The sequence below is a fragment of the Marmota marmota genome, unplaced genomic scaffold (assembly GCF_001458135.2).
Source record: "Marmota marmota marmota unplaced genomic scaffold, marMar, whole genome shotgun sequence".
Lineage (NCBI taxonomy): Eukaryota > Metazoa > Chordata > Mammalia > Rodentia > Sciuridae > Marmota > Marmota marmota.
The window spans coordinates 176,796-194,829 of record NW_026006174.1 but is presented as its reverse complement, the minus strand read 5'-3'; the positions used below and the strand labels follow the sequence as shown (position 1 = coordinate 194,829).

Below are 18,034 nucleotides of genomic sequence, written 5' to 3'. Positions count from 1 at the left end.
CACACACACACACACACACACACACACACGCAGGTGGGAGGAGTTTCTTGCCTGAAGGAGCAAGTCCCCTCTACCCTAGCTGTGGAGGTAATTTTACGAGATCCCGCTGATACACAGGTGGAAAGGGTCTCCCAACTGGAGCAGGAAATACCCTCTTCACTGGCTTCGGAGTTATACAAGCTCCCACAGACACCCAGGTGGGAGGGTTCTCCTGCATGGTGTGGTGAGTAACCTCTATCTTGGCTATGGTGGTGTATGGGCTCCCACTGATACCCTGGTGGGAGAGGTCTCCCGCCAGCAGGGGAAAGTACTTTCTACCCTGGCTGTGGTGGTATAAGAGCTCCTGCTGAAAGCCAGGTTGGAGGGGTCTCCCGCCTGGATGGGCGAGTCCCCTCAACCCTGGCTAAGGCAGTATAGGAGTTGCCCCATTCTCAGGTGGGAGGTGTCTGTCACCTGGAGGTGCAAGTTGCCTCTACCCTGGCTAATGGCCTGTATGAGCTCCACCTGACACCCTGGTGGGAGGGGTCTTCCACCTGGAGGGGCGAGTTCTCTCTACTCTGGCTGCAGTGGTTAAGGAGCTTCCCCTGACACCTGGGTGGGAGCGATTTCCCACCTAGAGGGGTGACTTCCCTCTGTCCTGGCTGAGAGAGTGTACCAGATCTTCCAGACACTCAGGTGGGAGGGGTCTCCTGCTTTGAGGGCCGAGTCCCTTCTATTCTGGCTGCTGTGGTATAGGAGCTCTACCACTATACCAAGATGGGAGGGGTCTCTGGCTTGTAGGGGCATGTCACCTCTACCCTGGCTGCAGTGGTTAGATTTCCCTGACACCCAGGATGGATGGGTCTCTCCAGTGGCCAGGTGTGTTTCCTGTCCCATGGCTTCTGTGGTAAAGAATCTCATGCTGACAATCAGGTGGGAGGGGTCTCATACCTGGAGCAATGAGTCCCCTCTACCCTGTCTGTGGTGGTATACATGTATCAGACACCCATGTGAGTGTGGTTCCCACCTGGAAGGACAATTCCCTTCTATCCTGGCTAAGGTAGTATACAAGCACCCCACTACACACAGGTGGGAGTGGTCTTCCACCTGGAAGTGCGATTCCCCTCTACTTTAGTTCTTGCTATATAAGAGCTCTCAGTATACGCAGGAGTGATGGGTCTTCTGCCTGCAGGTGTATATTCTCTCTACCACCATAGGAACTCCCCCCGACACTCAGTTGAAAAGTGTCTCCCACCTGTAGGGGCGAGTCCCCACTACCCTGGCTGCTCCAGTAATCAAGTTCCCCTGGACACCCAGGTGGGTGGGATCCCATGATTGGGGGGGTGAGTCCCCTATTCCCTGGCTGCAGAGGTTAAAGAGCTCAACCAGACACCAATGTGGTAAAGGTCTCCTGACTGGAAGGGAAAGTCTACTCTACCCTGGCTTCAGCAGTATAGGAACTCCCTTTGACACCCAGGAGGGAGGGGTTCTCCCGCCTAGAGGAGCAAGTCCCCTCTACCCTGGCTTCTTTGGTATAGGAGCTCCCCAGGACACCCAGGTGGAAGGGGTCTCCCTCCTGGCGGGGTGAGTCTCCTCTTCCCTGGCTGCAGCAGTATAATAGCTCCCCCTGAAACCCAGGTGGGAGAGGTCTCCTGCCTAGAGGTGAGAGTCCCCTCTACCCTGACTGTGGCGGTATAGTATCTCCCACCACACACACACACACCCAGGTGGGAGGGTTCTCACGCCTGGATGAGCAAGTCCCCTCTACCCATGCTGTGGCAGTATATGATATCCCCCTGACACACAGTTAGGAAGGGTCTCCCAACTGGAGCATCGAGTCCCCTCTACTCTGGTTGTGGAGGTATACAAGCTGCCCCAGACACCCAGATGGGAGAGTTTTCCTGCATGGAGGGGAAAGTCCCCTCTATCCTGGCTGTTGCGGTATATCATCTCCCACTGACACACTGGTGGGAGGGATGTCCCGCCAGGAGGGGCAAGTACTTTCTACCATGGCTGGGGTGGTATAGGAGCTCCAGATGACAGCCTGGTTGGAGGGTTCTCCCGCCTGGATGGGAAAGCCTCATCTACCCTGTCTAAGGTGATATACAATTTTCCCATGGCACCCTGGTGGGAGGGGACAACTACGTGGAGGGGTGAGTCCCCTCTATTCTGGCTGCTGTGGTATAGGAGCTCCCCTGATACCAAGATAGAAGGTGTCTCCCCCTGGAAAGGGGCAAGTCCCCTCCACATTGCCTCTGGAGATACACAGGCTCCCCCACACATCCAGGGGGTGGGGTCTCTTGTCTTCAGGGGTAAGTCCCATCTACAATGGCTACAGCAGGATAAGAGCTCCCCCTGACAACCAAGTGAAAGTGGTCTCCCACCTAGTAGGGCAAGTCCCAGCAGTCCCTGTCTGCAGCTGTATACATGCTCCCCCCAACACTCAGGTGGGAAGGGTCTCCCACTTGGAAGAGCAAGTCCCCTCTACTCTGGCTAAGGCAGAATACAAGGTCGCCCTGACACCAAGATGGGAGGGGTCTCTCACCTGGAGGAGCATGTTCAGTCTACCCTGGCTGCAGTATTTGAGTTTCCCCTGACACACAGGTGGGTGGTGACTTCTGCCTGGAGGTGTATGTCCCCTCTACCTGGCTCTGACGGTATAGGAGCTCCCCCCAACACCCAGATTATAAGGTCTTGTGACTGGAGAGGTGAGTCCCTTCTACACTTGCTGCTGCAGTATAGGAGTTCCTCTGACAACCAGGTATGAGTAGTCTCCAGGATGGAGGGTAGAGTCCCCTCTACCCTGACTATGGCTCTATAGGTGCTCCCCCAGACAACCAGGTGGAAGGGAATCTCATGCACTGAGGGGTGAGTCCCCTCTTCCCTGGCTGAGGCAGTATAAGAGTTCCCCCTGACACACAGGTAGGAGGTGTCTCTCACCTTGAAAGGCGAGTCCCCTGTATCCTGGCTGTGGTGGTATAAGGCTCACCTCCCACACCCAGGTGGAAGGGGTCTCTTGCCTGGAAGGGCAAGAGTCCACTCTACTTTGGCTGGTGCCATGTAAGAGCTCCCAGGACATCCAGGTGGGAGAAGTCTCCTGCCTGCATGGGTGAGTCCCCTCTACCCTTGCTGCAGTGGTATAAGAGCTCCACCTGAAACCCAGGTTGGAGGGGTCTCCTGACTGGAAGAGTAAGTCCGCTTTACCCTGGCTAAGGTGAAATACAAGCTAGCCCTGGCACCAAGATGGAAAGGGGTCTCTCACCTGGAGTAGCATGTCCACTCTACCCTGGCTGCAGCAGTATATGAATTTCCCCTGACACCCAGGTGGGAGAGTGCTTCCTCCTGGAGGGGCAAGTCAACTCTCCCCTGGCTGCCTCTGTATAGGAGATCCCCCAGACATCCAGGTGCCAGGTGTCTCCTGCCTAAAAGGGCAAGTCCTGGCTGCAGTGGTGTAAGAGCTCTCCCAGACACCCAGGTGGGAGGGGTCTTCCTCCAGGAGGGTCAAGTGGGCTCTTCCCTGGGTGCTGCTGTATAGGAGCTCCCCCAGACATCCAGGTGAGAGGGTTTTCCTTCCAAGAAGGGTGAGTCCCTTCTAGCCTAGCTATAGTGGCCTAGGAGATCCCCCAGACACCCAGGTGGGAAAGAGGTCTCCAACAAGGAGAGGTGATATGGATATGGTGGTATAGGATCCCTCCCCACCATACCCACATTGGAGGGGTCTCCAATATAGAGGGGCGAGTCCCCTGTACCCTGGCTGCTGCAGTATATAAGCTCCCCCTGACACCCGGCTGGGAGGTGTCTCCCGCCTGAAGGGGCAAGAACCCTCTACCCTGGCTGCTCTTGCATATGAGCTCCCCAGAAACCCAGGTGGGAGGAATCTTTCGCCTGGAGGGGCTAGTCACCACTAAACTGGCTGCAGTTGTATATGAACTCCTCCACTCACACCCAGGTGTGCAGGGTCTTCCGCCTGGAGGGGCGAGTCCCCTCTACCATGGCTGGCACAGTATACTGGCTCCATCTGACACCCAGGTGGGCGGGGTCTCCGGCCTGGGGGGAAGAGTTTCCCCTACCCTTCCTGTGGCAATATGGGAGCTCCCCTGGACACCCAGCTTCAAGGGGTCTCCCTCTTTCAGGGGCACGTCCCGTCTATTATAGCTGCGGTGATATAAGAACTCCCCCTGACACCCAGGTGGAAGGGGTATCCTGCCTGTAAGGGTAAATCACGTATACCCGGGCTATGGCAGGATAAGAGTCCCCCCTGACACCCTGGCAGGAAGGGTCTCCCGCCTAGAGCAGGGAATCCCCTCTACCCTAGCTGTGCAGGTATATAAGCTTCCCCAGACACGCTGTTGGGTGGGGTTTCACGACTGGAGGTGCGAGTCCCCTCTACCCTGGCTTTGGTGGTATACAAGCTATACAAGATCCTAGCTGGAAGGTGGGAGGGGTCTTCCACGTAGAGGGGTGAGTACCCTCTACTTTGGCTGGTGACATATAAGAGCTCTCAGGACACCCACATGGAAGGCGTCTCCCAATTGGAGGAGCGAGTTCCCTCTACCCTGGCTGAGAGGCATTGGAGCTTCCCCAGACACCCAGGTGGTAGAAGTTTCGGGACTGGAGGGTCACATCCCCTCTAACCTGGCTGCATTGGTATTGGAGCTCCCCTGACACCCAGGTGGGAGAGGTCTCTCACCTGGAGGGGCTAGTCCCTGCTACCATGACTCAGCAGTATAAGAGCCCCCACAGTCATGCAGGTGGTAGGGGTCTCCAGCCTGGCAGGGCAAGTGCCCTCTACCTGCGGTAGTATATGAGCTCCCCTCAACACCCAGGTTGATGGGGTCTTTGCCTGGAGAGGCAAGTCCCCCTCTAACCTGGCTACAGCAGGATACAAGATCTCCCCAACACTCTGGTGGGAGGGGGTCTCCGGCCTGGAAGCGGGAGTCCTCTCTACCCTGGTTATGGCTGTGTACTAGCTCCCCCAACACCCAGTTGGGAGGCATCTCCTGCCTGGAGCTGCGAGTCCACTATACCTTGCCTGCGGGGGTATACAAGTTTCCCACACACCCAGGTTTAAAGGGATCTCCAGCCTGGAGGGGCGAGTACCTGTTACCCTGGCTGTACTTCTGTAGGAGTCCCTCCTACAAACCCAGGTGTGAGGGGTCTCTTGACTGGAGGGGCCAGTCCCTGTTACTCTGGCTGCGCCTAGATATGAGCTCCCTCTGATACCCAGGTGAAAGGGATATCCTGCCTGGAGGTGCGAGTCCCAAAGGGGGCTCCCTTTGGAAAACATAGCACGGACTCTTGCCTGGGAACTTTAGCCTCCCTCAGCCTGGGCCCTGCTCCTGACCTCTGACACCCTGCAGTGGTCCTGGGCCTTGAGCCCTGCCCCCCCTTTCTCCCCTCTTGCCCCTCCCTATCCACGTTTCTTTTCATTCACCCAGGCCCATTTGCTAGCACTTGGCTCTCCATTACTGAACCTGGCTCCTTACTTGAGACCCTGGATACCCTTCTTGAGGACCCTTTCCCTTTCCCTAGGTTTCATGCCCCTTTTGCCAGCCCCCTCCTGAGCCTCCCCTCTGATCCCCTCATGCTGTGGTTTCCTGACACTGCCTAGACCCTCCGCTCACCCTGCTTCTCCCTAGCCTATGCTACTTGAATGGATCCTGGCAGCCCAAACCCTCCACACACTTTATACACCAGCTATTCCCTCACAGTACTATCTTTGGCCCATCCTTTGATCCAGGTCCCTCTCTGTGGATCTACTCACCTGGGGCAGAGGATCAGATTTGGCTCTCCTCTGTGCCCTGAATGCTCCCTATGGAAACGCAGCCCTGCCTCTTGCCTGAGTCCCCTTCACTTCTTGAAACTTGAGGCCTGGCAGTTAACATGGGAGTTGCTCCAACCCAGCCCTGACCGATCCCCTCCATTCGCTCCCCTGCCCTCTGGCCTTGCATGCTGCCTCTAGCCAATCCCAGCCTTCCCTAACCCAGACACTTGGAGTTCCTGTCCCTGTATTGTGCCCTCCCTTGAGCCCCTGACCAATTTCTTGATGTCTCTTCACATAGTGAGGAGTCTCTTCATGTTTGATCTGAACTGGGGCCCCCTTGCTTGGGCCCGCCAGAGGGCTCCCCTAGTTGTTTTTTGAGCTTCCTTCTCTCTCATGGTCCTCGTGCAGCTCATCCTCCCCATCTCCTCGTGAATTCCCCTGGTGCTCCTGAGTCTCCTGCTCCTTCATTCCCGTATCCTAGGTTGGTCAGGTGGGTACTTGTCTGAGCACCTGGCTACGATCCTGGCTCTCCTCCCACTATGCACCCACTGCGACAACCAGCCATGCAGTCTTATATCCCTCCTCATGGCCCCCCTTCCATTGCCAGGGTTCCTTTGCCAGGTCCCTCTCTATGGATTCTCATCTGGGCCAGAGCATCTTATGAAAAACAGAGCCCTGCCCCTCGCCTGGCCCAATTACTCTTTCTGGGTGCTTGGTCCTGCACCAGGAACACTGACACCTGGTAGTGGCCCTGGGCCTGGATCCTGACTGCCCCCTGCTAGATCCCCTGCCTTCCTTCCCAAGTCTTATTCACTATCCTAAGCTCCCTTCATAAGCCCTGGCCCTTGGCACTCCATTTCCTTGCCGGGCTCCTTGCTTAAGCCTCTGGTGGCCCTTCTTGTTCCTTTCTTTTATGGGCTTTGTCTGAGTGTTCCTCTCTGGGGCAGCTTATCTTTTCCCCTTGGCTCCCCTGTAATGCATTACCCTAGTGCAGCCATGCCTTACTGGCCCCACCCTTCCCTGCTCTTCCCTAACCTGGGCCCTCCTCTAGGTTCCTTGTCTTAGCTCCTCACTACACCCAGACCCATCCGGCGGCCCTTGATGCTGTGCCCTCCTATGGTACTCTTGTCGTTTCTGTCTCTCCCAGGCCCACTTTCCTGACACACTACACATGATGCTTACCAGACCAGTTACTTGACCTGCCCTCTTGGCCCTGTGGGTTGCCTTTGGGAAAATGTAGCCCTGCCCCTTGTCTGGGCCCTTTGGCCTCCCTCAGCCTGTTCCTTGCTACCCAATTCCGACACCCTGCAGTGGACCTGGGCCTTCAGCCATTCTCCCCCTGTGCCACCGACTCAGATTTCTCCACTCCTTTACATCCCCATCCATATCTGTTTTCATTCATGCTGCCCCAGGTGTTAGCACTTGGCTCTCCATTACTGAGCATGGCTCCTTGATTGAGCCCCTGGATGCCATTCTTGAGGACCCTTTCCCTTCACTTGGTTTCAGTCCTCTTTTTATAGACTCCATCCTGTGCCTCCCCTCTGTTCCACTGGTGTTATGGTATCCTGGCACTGCCAGGACCTTTCACTTTTCCTGCTACTCCCTAGCCTGGGCTCCTCTATTGGGTCCAGGCTGCCAACGGATCACCCCCACAACATCCATACACAAAGTATCCTCTCACAGCGGCCTCTTTAGACCGTCCTTTGGTCCAGGTCCCTCTCTGAGGATCTACTCACCTGGGCAGAGGAGGCAAATTGGCTGGCCTCTGTGCCCTTAAGGCTCCCTATGGGAAATACAGCCCTGCCTCTTGCCTGAGTCCCCTTTGCTGCCTGAACTTTGAGGCCTGGCAGTTACTAGGCAACTTGCTTCAATCAAACCCTGAAAGATCAACTCCCTTCCCTCCCCTGCCCTCTGGCCTTGCATGCTGCCCCCTACCCCAACCCAGCCCTACCTAACCCTGACCCTTTGTGCTTCAGTCCCTGGGCCTGGTGCTCACATGAGCCCCTGACAGTGTTCCTCATGTCACTTAATGTATCATGGAGTCTCTTCCTGCTGGGTCTGACCTGGGGACCCCTTGATTGGAACTGCCACCATGCTCCATTACGTGCCTGTTGTGCTTTTCTCTGTCTCCTTGTCCTTGCACAGCCCTTCCTCCTTTTCTCCTTGCACTTTCCCCTGGCAATTGCAGGTGTCTTGCTCCTTGGGTCACTTAATCATGGTCAGTCAGGTGGGTACTTTACCTGAGCATCTCGCTTGGGTCCTGGATCTTGTCCCCCCAGACCCACCAAGACCCTTAGGTGGGCTGTCCCGTTGGCCTCCTCCTGGCCACCTTCACTTGCCAGGCCTCCTTTGCTGGGTCGCTGTCCCTGAATTCTCATCTGGGCCAACGTACCTTATGGGAACCTGAGTCCTGCCCCTTGCCTGGGTCTCTTGCTGTCTCTGGGCCTTTATTCCTGCACCTGGAACTCGGAAACCTGGCAGTCACCCTGGGTCAGGAGCTGCCTGCCCCCTGCTGGATTCCCTGCCATCCTGTCTTGTCCACTGTTCTGAGCCCCCTGCCCAAGCCCGGACCCTTGGATCTCCATTCCCTGGCCTGTCTCTTCACTTGAGCTTCTGGGGGACATATTTTTCCATGTTTTTCTGGGCTTGGACTGTGGTGTGGGCCTCCCTGGAACCAGTAGCATACTCCCCTTGGCTTCCCTGAACCCTACTGTCACCGACCTGCCAAGGCCCACTCTTCCCTACCCTTTCCTGGCCTGGGCCTTCCTTTTGGTCCCTAGCATGGTCTCCTTTCTGGAGTCCTTGCCTGAATCCCATCAACATCCTTCCTCTGGCCTTTCACACTATACCTTGCTTCATCCATCCTGTTGTCCCTGTCCCTGCTGGGCCCCTTTTTAAGATACCTTTCCCAGGATGCTCACCACATCCAGGGACCTGGAACTGGGCATTTGGCCCTGTGGGCTCCCTTTGGGAAAACATAACTGTGCCCCTTGCCTGGGACTTTGGAATCTCTATGCCCAAGCCCTCCTACTGGATCCTGACACCCAGCAGTGAACCTGGACCTTGAGCAATCCTCTCCCTTCGCCACCCACAACCCTTGCTCCCCATTCTCCTCTCCCCAGCCCTGTCTGTTTTCATCGGAACCAGGACCAGGTCCTGGCACTTAGCTCCCCATTCTTGGGCCTGGCTCCTTGCTGGAGCACCTGGTTGCCCTTCTTGAAGACCCTGTCCCTGTTCCTTGATGTCAGGCCCCTTGTTGTCCCCTCTTGTTCCCCCCATCTATATCCCTTGAACTGTGGTATTTTCTCATTTTCAAGACCCTGCCCTCCCACTGCTTCTCTCTAGCCTCGTCTCCTCCAATGGTTGCTGGCTCCCCACCAACACCCCCCAATCCCGGACCAATGGTATCCCTCACATTGCCCTCCTATGGTCCTGGTTTCTCTCTGAGGATCTACTCACCTGGGGCAGAGGAGTGGAATTGGTTGGCCTTTGGGCCCTGGAGGATCTCAATGGGAAAGACAGCCCTGCCCCTCTCCTGGGCCCCCTTTGCTGTCCAAACTTGACAACTTGCAGTGTACTTGGGGCTAGTGCTGACCTTGCCCTGGGTGATCCCCTCCCTTCCCTCTCCTGCCCACTAGCTTCGCAAGCTTCCCCTAAGCCAACCCAGCTCTTCCTCACCCTGACCCTTCGCCCTACAGTCCCCTGGCTTGGCTGCCTTCCTGAGCTCATTACTGCATTACTCGGTTTGTGTTGCTTTCTGTGCTCTCTCTTCCTGTCGTGTCTGACCTGGGTGCCCTTTGATTTGGCCCCCAAGCTCGCTTCCCTCTGTGCCATTTGCACAGCCCTCTGTCTCCTCATAATACTGCAGATCCTAACTCTCCTTCTCCTACCCCTTTTTCCTGGAGCAGGGGCCTCCGACTCATTGGGTACCTAAAAACTTTTGTTGGGTTTGGTTCCTTACCTGGGCTGCTGGATTGGGTCCTGGCTCTTGCCCTTCTCTGCAATCACCGTGAACCCCCACTGTGCCCTCACATTCGCACTTCTCCTTGCCCCTGTCCTTTACAGGCCCTTTGGCCTGGTCCCTGGCCCTTGATCCTCTTCTGGGCATGGAGCCTTATAGGAAACAGAACCCTGACACTTAACTGGGCTACCTGCTCTCCCTAGGACCTTGGGACAGCACCCGGAACCCTGAAAACTGGCAGTAGCACTGGGCCTTGAGCCTGCCTCACCCCTGCTGGATCCCCTGCCTTCCCTCCACAGCCTGTTCACTGTTCTGAGCCCCCTGCTCCAGTGCTGGCCCTTGGCTCTCCATTCCTTGGACTGGCTCCTCTCTTGAGCCTCTGGGGGTCCTTCTTGCTCTGTGCTTCTCTGGGCTTGAACTATGGGCCTCGCTGGGGTCACTTCCCCACTCCCCTTGTCTTCCCTGCATCTCACAACCCTAGTGCAGCCCCTGCCTGCCTGGCTCCGCCCTTCCCTGCTCTCCCCTATCCTAGGTCCTCCTTTAGGTCCCTAGTCTGGGCTCCTTTCTGCAGTACTGAGCTGCATCCCACAAACCTTCTTCTTCCAGCACTTCATGCTTTGTCCTCCTTTGGCTCTCCTGTTGTTCTTGTCCCTGCTGGGCTCCTTTTCCAGATCCCTTTTCAAGGATGCTGAACTGAGCCAGGGGGTGGAACTGGGATGTTTGGCCCTGAGGTCTTCCTTTGGGAAAAGTTAGCATTACCCCTTTCCTGGGGGCTTTGGCCTCCTTCAGCCTGAGCCCTGCTCCTCAATCCTAACACCTTTCAGTGGATCTGGGCCATAAGCCCTCCTCTCCCTGCACCCCCATTCCCCTTACTCCTCTTTCTCCCCATGTACCATGGCATCCAAGGGAGTGGGGACTCGCCCTTCCAGACAGAAGGCCACTCCCACCTGGGTTTCAGGGGAGCTCCTATAGACAAGCCTCCAGGGTAGAGGGACTCCCTCCTCTATGCAGTAGACCCCTCCCACCTGGGTTTTGGGGGGAGCTCCTATACTGCTGCAGTCAGGGTGGAGGGTGCTTGCCCCCATAGGTGGGAGACCCCACACACTAGGATATTGGGGGGAACTCTAAACAGCCAAAGCCAGGGTAGAGGTGACTCACCGCTCCAGGCAGGAGACCTCACCCACCTGGGTTACAGGAGGAGCTTATACCACAACAACCAGGGTAGAGGGGATTCATACCTCCAGTCCGCTCTTCCCTGGCTAACTTTGTATACAAGCTCCCTGCAACACCCAGGTTGGAATGGGTCTCCTTCCTGGAGGGGTGAGTACCCACTACCCTGGCTAGGGCTGTATAGAGCCCCCCCCCCACAATGGACACCTAGGTGGGAGGGGTCTTCCACCTAGAGGGGCAATACACATCTACCCTGGCTGCTTTGGTACAAGAGGTATCCATGATACCCTGGAGGGAGGGGTCTACTGCCTGGAGGGCCAAGTCTTCTCTACACTGGCTAAGGTGGTATACAAGCTCCCCCTGAGACCCAGGTGGCAGGGGTTTCCTGTCTGGAGGGGTGAGTACCCACTACTCTGGCTGCAGTGATATAAGATCTACCCACTCTGACACCCTGGTAAAAAGGGTCTCCAGCCTGGAGAGGGGAGTTCCCTCTATCCTGGCTGCAGGGGTATACTAGCCCCCCTCCAACACCCAGGTGGGAGGCATCTCCAGCTTGGAAAGGCAAGTCCCTGTACCCTGGCTGCAGCTGTATAAGAGTTCCCTTTAACACCCAAGTGGGATCCATCCCCCACCTGGAGTTGCATATACCCTATACCCTGGCCTCAAAAGTATAGGATCTCCCCCATGACACCCTGGTGGGAGGGATCTCCTACCTTGAGTGGTGAGTCCTCTCTACTCTTGCTAAGGTGGTATACAAGCTCCCAATGACACCCAGGTGGGAGGGGTTTTCTTTCTGGAGGGCCAAGTCCTAACTACCCTGGCTGTAGTTGTATAAGAGCTCCCCAGAACACACAGGTGGGAGGGTTCTCCCTGCTGGAGTGACAAGTCTCCTTTTCCCTGCCTCTGTGGTATATAAGCTCCCATGACAACCAGGGTTTAGGCGTCTCCTGCCTAGTAAGGCGAGTCCCCTCTCTCCTGGATGCAGTGGTATATCAGCTCCCTCTCACAATAACAAGATGGGTCTCCTACCTGGAGCAGCTAGTACCCTCCACCCTGGCTAATGCAGTATACAAGCTCTCGGACATCCAGGAGTGAGGGATCTCCCACCTGCACATGAGAATTCACCTCTACCCTGGATAAGGTGGTCTACAAACTCCCTGTGACATGCAGGTGGGAGGGGTCTCCCAAATGAAGGAGCGAGTCCCCATTTCCTGGCTTAAGTGTATAGCTTTCACTTATAATAGCTTTCCTTGACAGCCAGGTGGGAGGGTTTTCCTGACTGGAGGCCTGAGTTCCCTCTACACTGGCTATGGCAGTAAAGGTGCTCCCCTGACATGCATGGGAGGGTCTCTGTCCTGAAGGAGCGAGTCCCCTCAACCCTGGCTGTTGAGGTATATGAGAACCCTCAACAGACACCTAGATGGGAGGATTCTCCCATCTGGAGAGGCAACTCCCTTGTACACTGGCTGCAGCAGTATAAGAACTGCCCCTGAAAAACTAGTGAGATGTGTCTCCCGCCTGGATGGGCGAGTCCCTTATACCCTGGCTGCTGTGGTATAAGAGCTCTCCTGACACCCAAGAGGGAGGAGTCTCCTGCCAGGAGGCTAGAATCCGCTCTATCATGCTGCAGCAGTATTGTAGCTCCCCAGGACACCCAGGTGGGAGGGGCCTCCACCTGGAGGGGCAAGTCCTGGGTACCCTGGCTGCTGTGGTATAGTAGCTTTCCCTGACACCCAGGTGGGAAAGATCTCCCATCTGGAGGGGCAAATGGGCTCTACCCTGGCTAAGGTGTTATACAAGCTCCCTGTGACACACAGATGGGAGGGTTCTCTCGCCTAGAGGGACAAGTCCATTCTATCTTGGCTTCAGCAGTGTAGGAGCTCCCCCTAGCACACAGGTGGGAGGGGTCTCCCGCCTGGAGGCGCGAGTCCACTCTACCCTGGCAGCTGTGGTATATGAGCTCCCCCACACACACCCAGTTTGGCGGGGTGTCCTCCCTAGAGGTGTGAGTCGCCTCTACCCTGGATTCGGGGGTGTACGAGCTACACCCAGACAACCAAGTCAGAGGGTCCTCCCTCATGGAGGAGCGAGTCCCTTCTACCCTGGCTTGGGCGGCATATGAGCCTCCCCACCCTACACCTAGTTGGGAGAGATCTCTTGCTTGGAGGGTCCATTCCCCTCTACCCTGGCTGCAACAATATATAATCTCCCCTGTACACCCAGGTGGGTTTTGCCCCTCCTGGAGTGGCGAGTCCCATATACCCTGCCTGAGGTGGCGTATGAGCTTCCCTGACAACCACTTGTGAGGGGTCTATCGTCTAGTGGGTCAAGTCCCTGCTATCCGGGCTGAGGTGGTACACAAGTTCGCCTTTCAGTACCCAGATGAAAGGGTCTCATGCCTGGAGGGGCGAGTCACCTCCAACCTGGCGGTATACAAGCTCCTCCAAAACACAGGTTGGAGGGGTCTCCCAACTGGAAGTGCAAGTCCCCTCTACCCTGGCTTCAGAGAAATACAAGCTCCCCTGACACCAAGGAGGGATGGGTCTCCTGCTTGGAGGGGCGAGTCCCCTCTACTTTGGCTGGTGCCTTATTAGAGTTCCCGGGACAACCAGGTGGGAGGGGTCTCCCGCGTGAAGGGTGAGTCCCCTCTACCCTGGCTGTGGCGGTATAAGAGCTGCCCCCCCATACCCAGATGAGAGGGGTCTCCTGCCTGAAGAGGCGAGTCCTTTCTATCCTGGCTGCAGCGGGATACGATCTCCCCCTGACACTCAGGTGAAAGTGTTCTGCCTGGAGGGGCCAGTCCTTGCTAACCAGCTGCAGTTTTATACGAGCCCCACTGCACACATACCCAGGTTGGAGGGGTTCTCCTGCCTGGAGGGGTGAGTCCCATATACCCTGGCTAAGGTGGAATACAAGCTCGCCCTGACACCAATGTGTGAGGGGTCGCTCGGCTGGATGAGCAAGTCCCCTCTACCCTGGCTGTAGAGGTATAAGAGCTCCCCTTGACACTCTGGTTAAAGGGGTATTTCGCCTGGTGCAGGGAGTCCACTCTACCCTGGCTGTAGTGGTATAGGAGCTCCCCTGAAACCCAGCTGGTGGAAGGGGTCTCCCGCCTGGAGGGGTGAGTATCCTCTACCTGGCTGCAGGGGTAATTGAGCTCCCCCAACACCCAGGTCAGAGGGGTCTCACGCCTGGAAGGGTGAATCCCCTCTATCCTTGCTGCAGCAGAATAAATGGTCCCTCAGACACCAATATGTGAGGGGTCCCCAGCCTTGAGGGGCAAGTCCCTTCTAACCTGGCTAAGGTAGTATACATGTTCCCCTCAACACCCAGATGAGAGGGGTCTCCCAACTGGAGGGGCGAGTCCCCTTTACCCTCGCTTTGGAGGTATAGGAGCTCCCCCAACACCCAGGTGGGAGAGATATCTTCCCTGTAGGGGAGAGTCCCTGCTACCCTGGCTGCTGAGGTATATGAGGTTCCCCCACTGACATCCAGGTAAGAGGGGACCCCACCTAGAGTGGTGAGTCCATTCTACCCTGGATGTTGCAGTATAGGAACTCCCCTTACACCCAGGTTAGAGGGGTCTGTTGACTGAAGGGGCAAGTCCCCTCCACATTGGCTGCAGTGGTAAAGGAGCTCCCCCTGAACACCCAGGCGGAGGGGTTTTCTGCCTGGAGTGGTAATTCCCCTCAACCCTAGCTGCTCCCACACACACACATCCAGGTGGGAGGGGTCATCCCCCTAGAGCAGCGAGACCCCTGTACCATGGATGTACTATGCTGCTCAAATGGATCCTGATCCCCCCACACACTTCCATTCACCAGGTATCCCCTTACAGTACACTCTTTGGCCCCTTATTGGTCCAGGTCTCTCTCTGAGGATCTTCTCCCTTCCTTCCCTGCCCTCTGGCATTGCACGCTGCCCCTACCCCAACCCTGTCCACCCTAACCCTGAACATTTGTGCTCCAGTCTCCGGGCCTGGGACCTCACCTAGGCCCCTGACCATATTCCTCATGTCGCTTGACATAGCATTGAGTCTCCTCCTGTTGTGTCTGACCTGGAGGCTTCTTATTGGGCCCCCCAGCGGGATCACATAGGTGCCCTTTGTGCTTCCATTTGTCTCCTGGTCCTCATGCAGCCCATAACTCTGTCGCGACCCCTCGCCAGCAAGGGAAAACACGACACAGGATTCTTCTTTCAGCAGTTTATTCAGGCCTTGATTCATGTATCATCTTCTAGCGACCCGCTGCCGAGCGCCCAAGCACAGCCTAATAAAGCCTCCCGCATACCAATCCTAAGCTGCCACGTGGACCTTTCTCATAGGGTGGGAAGGGATTGCGTGCCAATTCTCCATAAAAGGAGTTGTTTATCACAGGCCACAGTGGAAGCCGGCGCCATCTTCTAATGGCGGCCACGGTCTAATTAGAACTGCTCACCACATAACTCCCTTCACATTATGCCTTTTCCTGGTGCTTGCAGGTCTCTTGCACCTTGAGTTACTCATCACAATCAGTTGGGTGGCTCCCTTGCCAGGGGCTCGCACCATATAGTGCACCCACCACTACCCCCTACCATGCCCTTTCATCCCCCTCCTCCTGGTCCCCTTCCCTTTTGTGGCCTCCCTTGCCAGGTCCCTACCCCCGGATTCAAATATGAGCCGGGGCACCTTATGCAAAACAGACTCTGTCCCTCACCTCGGCCCCTTGCTTTCCCTGGGTGTTAGTCCTACACCAGGAACCCTGACACCTGGAGGTGGCCCTCGGCCTAGAGCCTGACTACCCACTGCAGGATCTCCTGCCTTCCCTCCCATATCTTTTCCAGTGTCCTGAACCCCTGCCCAAGCCTGGCCCTTGGCAATCTGTTCCCAGGCCTGGCTCCCCACTTGAGCCTCTGGTGGCCTTCTTGCTCACTAATTTTCTGAGCATTGTATGAGGGTCCCTCTTTGGGACCATTTCCCAGCTCCCCTTGGCTGTCCTGTACCTCAGTACGCTAGTGCATTCCTGCCTTAGTGGCCTGGCATTCCCTGCTCTCCCCTGGCTTGGGCCCTCCTCTAGGTCCCTTCCTGGGTTTCTTGCTGTGGTCCTGACCACCTGTCCATGCACACCCGTCCTGTGACCCTTCTGGCTGTGCCCTCCTTATGCCCTCCAGTCCTTTCTATCTATGCCACACCCACCTTCCTGATCCTCTTCCCAGGATGCTCACCTGGGCCAGGAGAATTGGCCAGGCCTCTTGGCCCTAGGGGCTCCCTTTGGGAAAATGTAGCCCTGCCCCTGGCCTGGGCCCTTTGGACTCCCTCAGCCCTGGCACTGCTCAGGACACCTTACACCCTGGAGTGGTCCTGGGACTTGAGCCCTTCTCCCCTGTGCCAACCACTCCCTTTTCTCCCCTTCTGCCCCTCCCTATCCATGTTTCTTTTCATTCACCCAGGCCCAGGTGCTAGTACATGGCTCTCCATTACTGGGCCCGGATCCTTGCTTGAGCCTCTGGCTGACCTTCTCGAGGACCCTGTTTTTTGGTTTTAGAACCCTTTTGCAGCCCCCTCCTGTGCCTCTCCTCTGTTTCCCTGATGCTGTGGTATAATGGCACTGCCGGAGCCTCCGCGACCCCTGCTTCACTCTAGCCTAGGCTCCTCAAGTGAGTCCTGCAGCCCACTGATCCCCCAACCTCCACACGCCAGATATCCCCTCAAAGTACCTTCTTTTGCCCCTCATTGATCCATGTCCCTCTCTGAGGATCTACTCAGCTGGGGTAGAAGAGCGGATTTGGCTGGTATCTGCAGCATGAATACTCACTATGGGAAACAGAGTCCTGCCAGTCACCTGAGTCTCCTTCACCACCTGTATCTTGAGGCCTGGCAGTTAACATGAGACTTATTCCAGCCCAGCCCTGAGTGCTCTACTCACTTCTTTCTGCTGCCCTCTGGCCTGCATGCTGGCCCTACCCCAACCCAGCCCTTCCTAACCCTGACCCTTTGTGCTCCAGTCTCCGAACCTAGGTGCTTGCCTAGGCCCCTGAGTGTGTTCCCCTTGGTGCTTGACATAGCATGTAGTCTCCTCCTATTGGGTCTGCCCTGGGGGCCCCTTACTTGGGACCCTCAGTGGGCTCACCTCAGTGCCCCTTGCACTTCTCTCTGTCTCCTGGTCCTCACGCAGTCTCTACCTTCATTCCCATTGTGCTTTTTCCTGGTGCTTGAAGGTCTCCTGCTCATTGGGTCCCTCATCACAATCAGTTGGGTGGGTCTCTTGCCTGGGGGCATGTCTTAGGTCAAGAAACTGGCCCTAAAGTGCACCCACCAGCACCCCTCACCGTGCCCTTTCATCCCCTTCCTCCTGGCCCCATTCCCTTGTTTGGCCTCCCTTGCCAGGTTTCTGGCCCTGGATTCAAATATGAGCCAGGGCACCTTATGCAAAACAGAGCTCTTCCCCTCCCCTGGGCTGCTTGCTCTCCCTGGGTGCTTGGTCCTTTACCAGGAACCCTGACACCTAGAGTTGGCCCTGGGCCTGGAGCCTGACTGCCCCTTGCTGTATCCCCTGCCTTCCCTCCCAAATCTTTTCAAGTGTCCTGAGCCCCTGCCCAAGCATTGTTTCTTGGTTCTCTATTCCCAGGCCTGACTCCTCACTTGATTCTCTGGTTGCCCTTCTTGTTAACTGCTTTTCTGGGCATTTTCTGAGGGCCCCTTGCTGGGGACGCTTACCAGCTATCCTTGGCTATCCTGTACCTCAGTACCCTAGCTCAGCCCTGCCTTCCTGGCCCAGTGTTCCCTGCTCTCCCCTAGCCTGGGCACTTCTCTATGTCCCTTGCCTGGTATTGTTGCTGGGATCCTGGCCCCCACCCCACCCACACCCTTCCTGATCTCCTTCAGGCTGTGCCCTTATCAGCCCTCCTAACTTTTCTGTCTGTGCCATGCCCACTTTCCTGATCCCCTTCCCAGGATTCTCATCCAGGCCTAGTGACTTGACTTGGCCTCTTGGCCCTAGGTATTTCCTTTGGGAAAATGTAGCCCTGCCACTTGCCTGCGCCATTTGCCCTCCTCAGTATGGACCCTACTCCCAACCCCTGACACCCTGCAATGGACCTGGGCATTGAGCCATTCTCCCAACCCACTGCTCCCCCTCCATGTGCATTTTAATTCACCCAGGCCAAAGTTATAGCACTTTGCT

General features: G+C 56.5%; 1 pseudogene; it reads right to left on the bottom strand.

Annotated features, from left to right (window-relative positions):
• The window catches only part of LOC107161118, a 30,397-nt pseudogene extending 15,508 nt beyond the window's left edge, over positions 1–14,889 (bottom strand).
• Between the last annotated feature and the right edge of the window lie 3,145 nt (positions 14,890–18,034).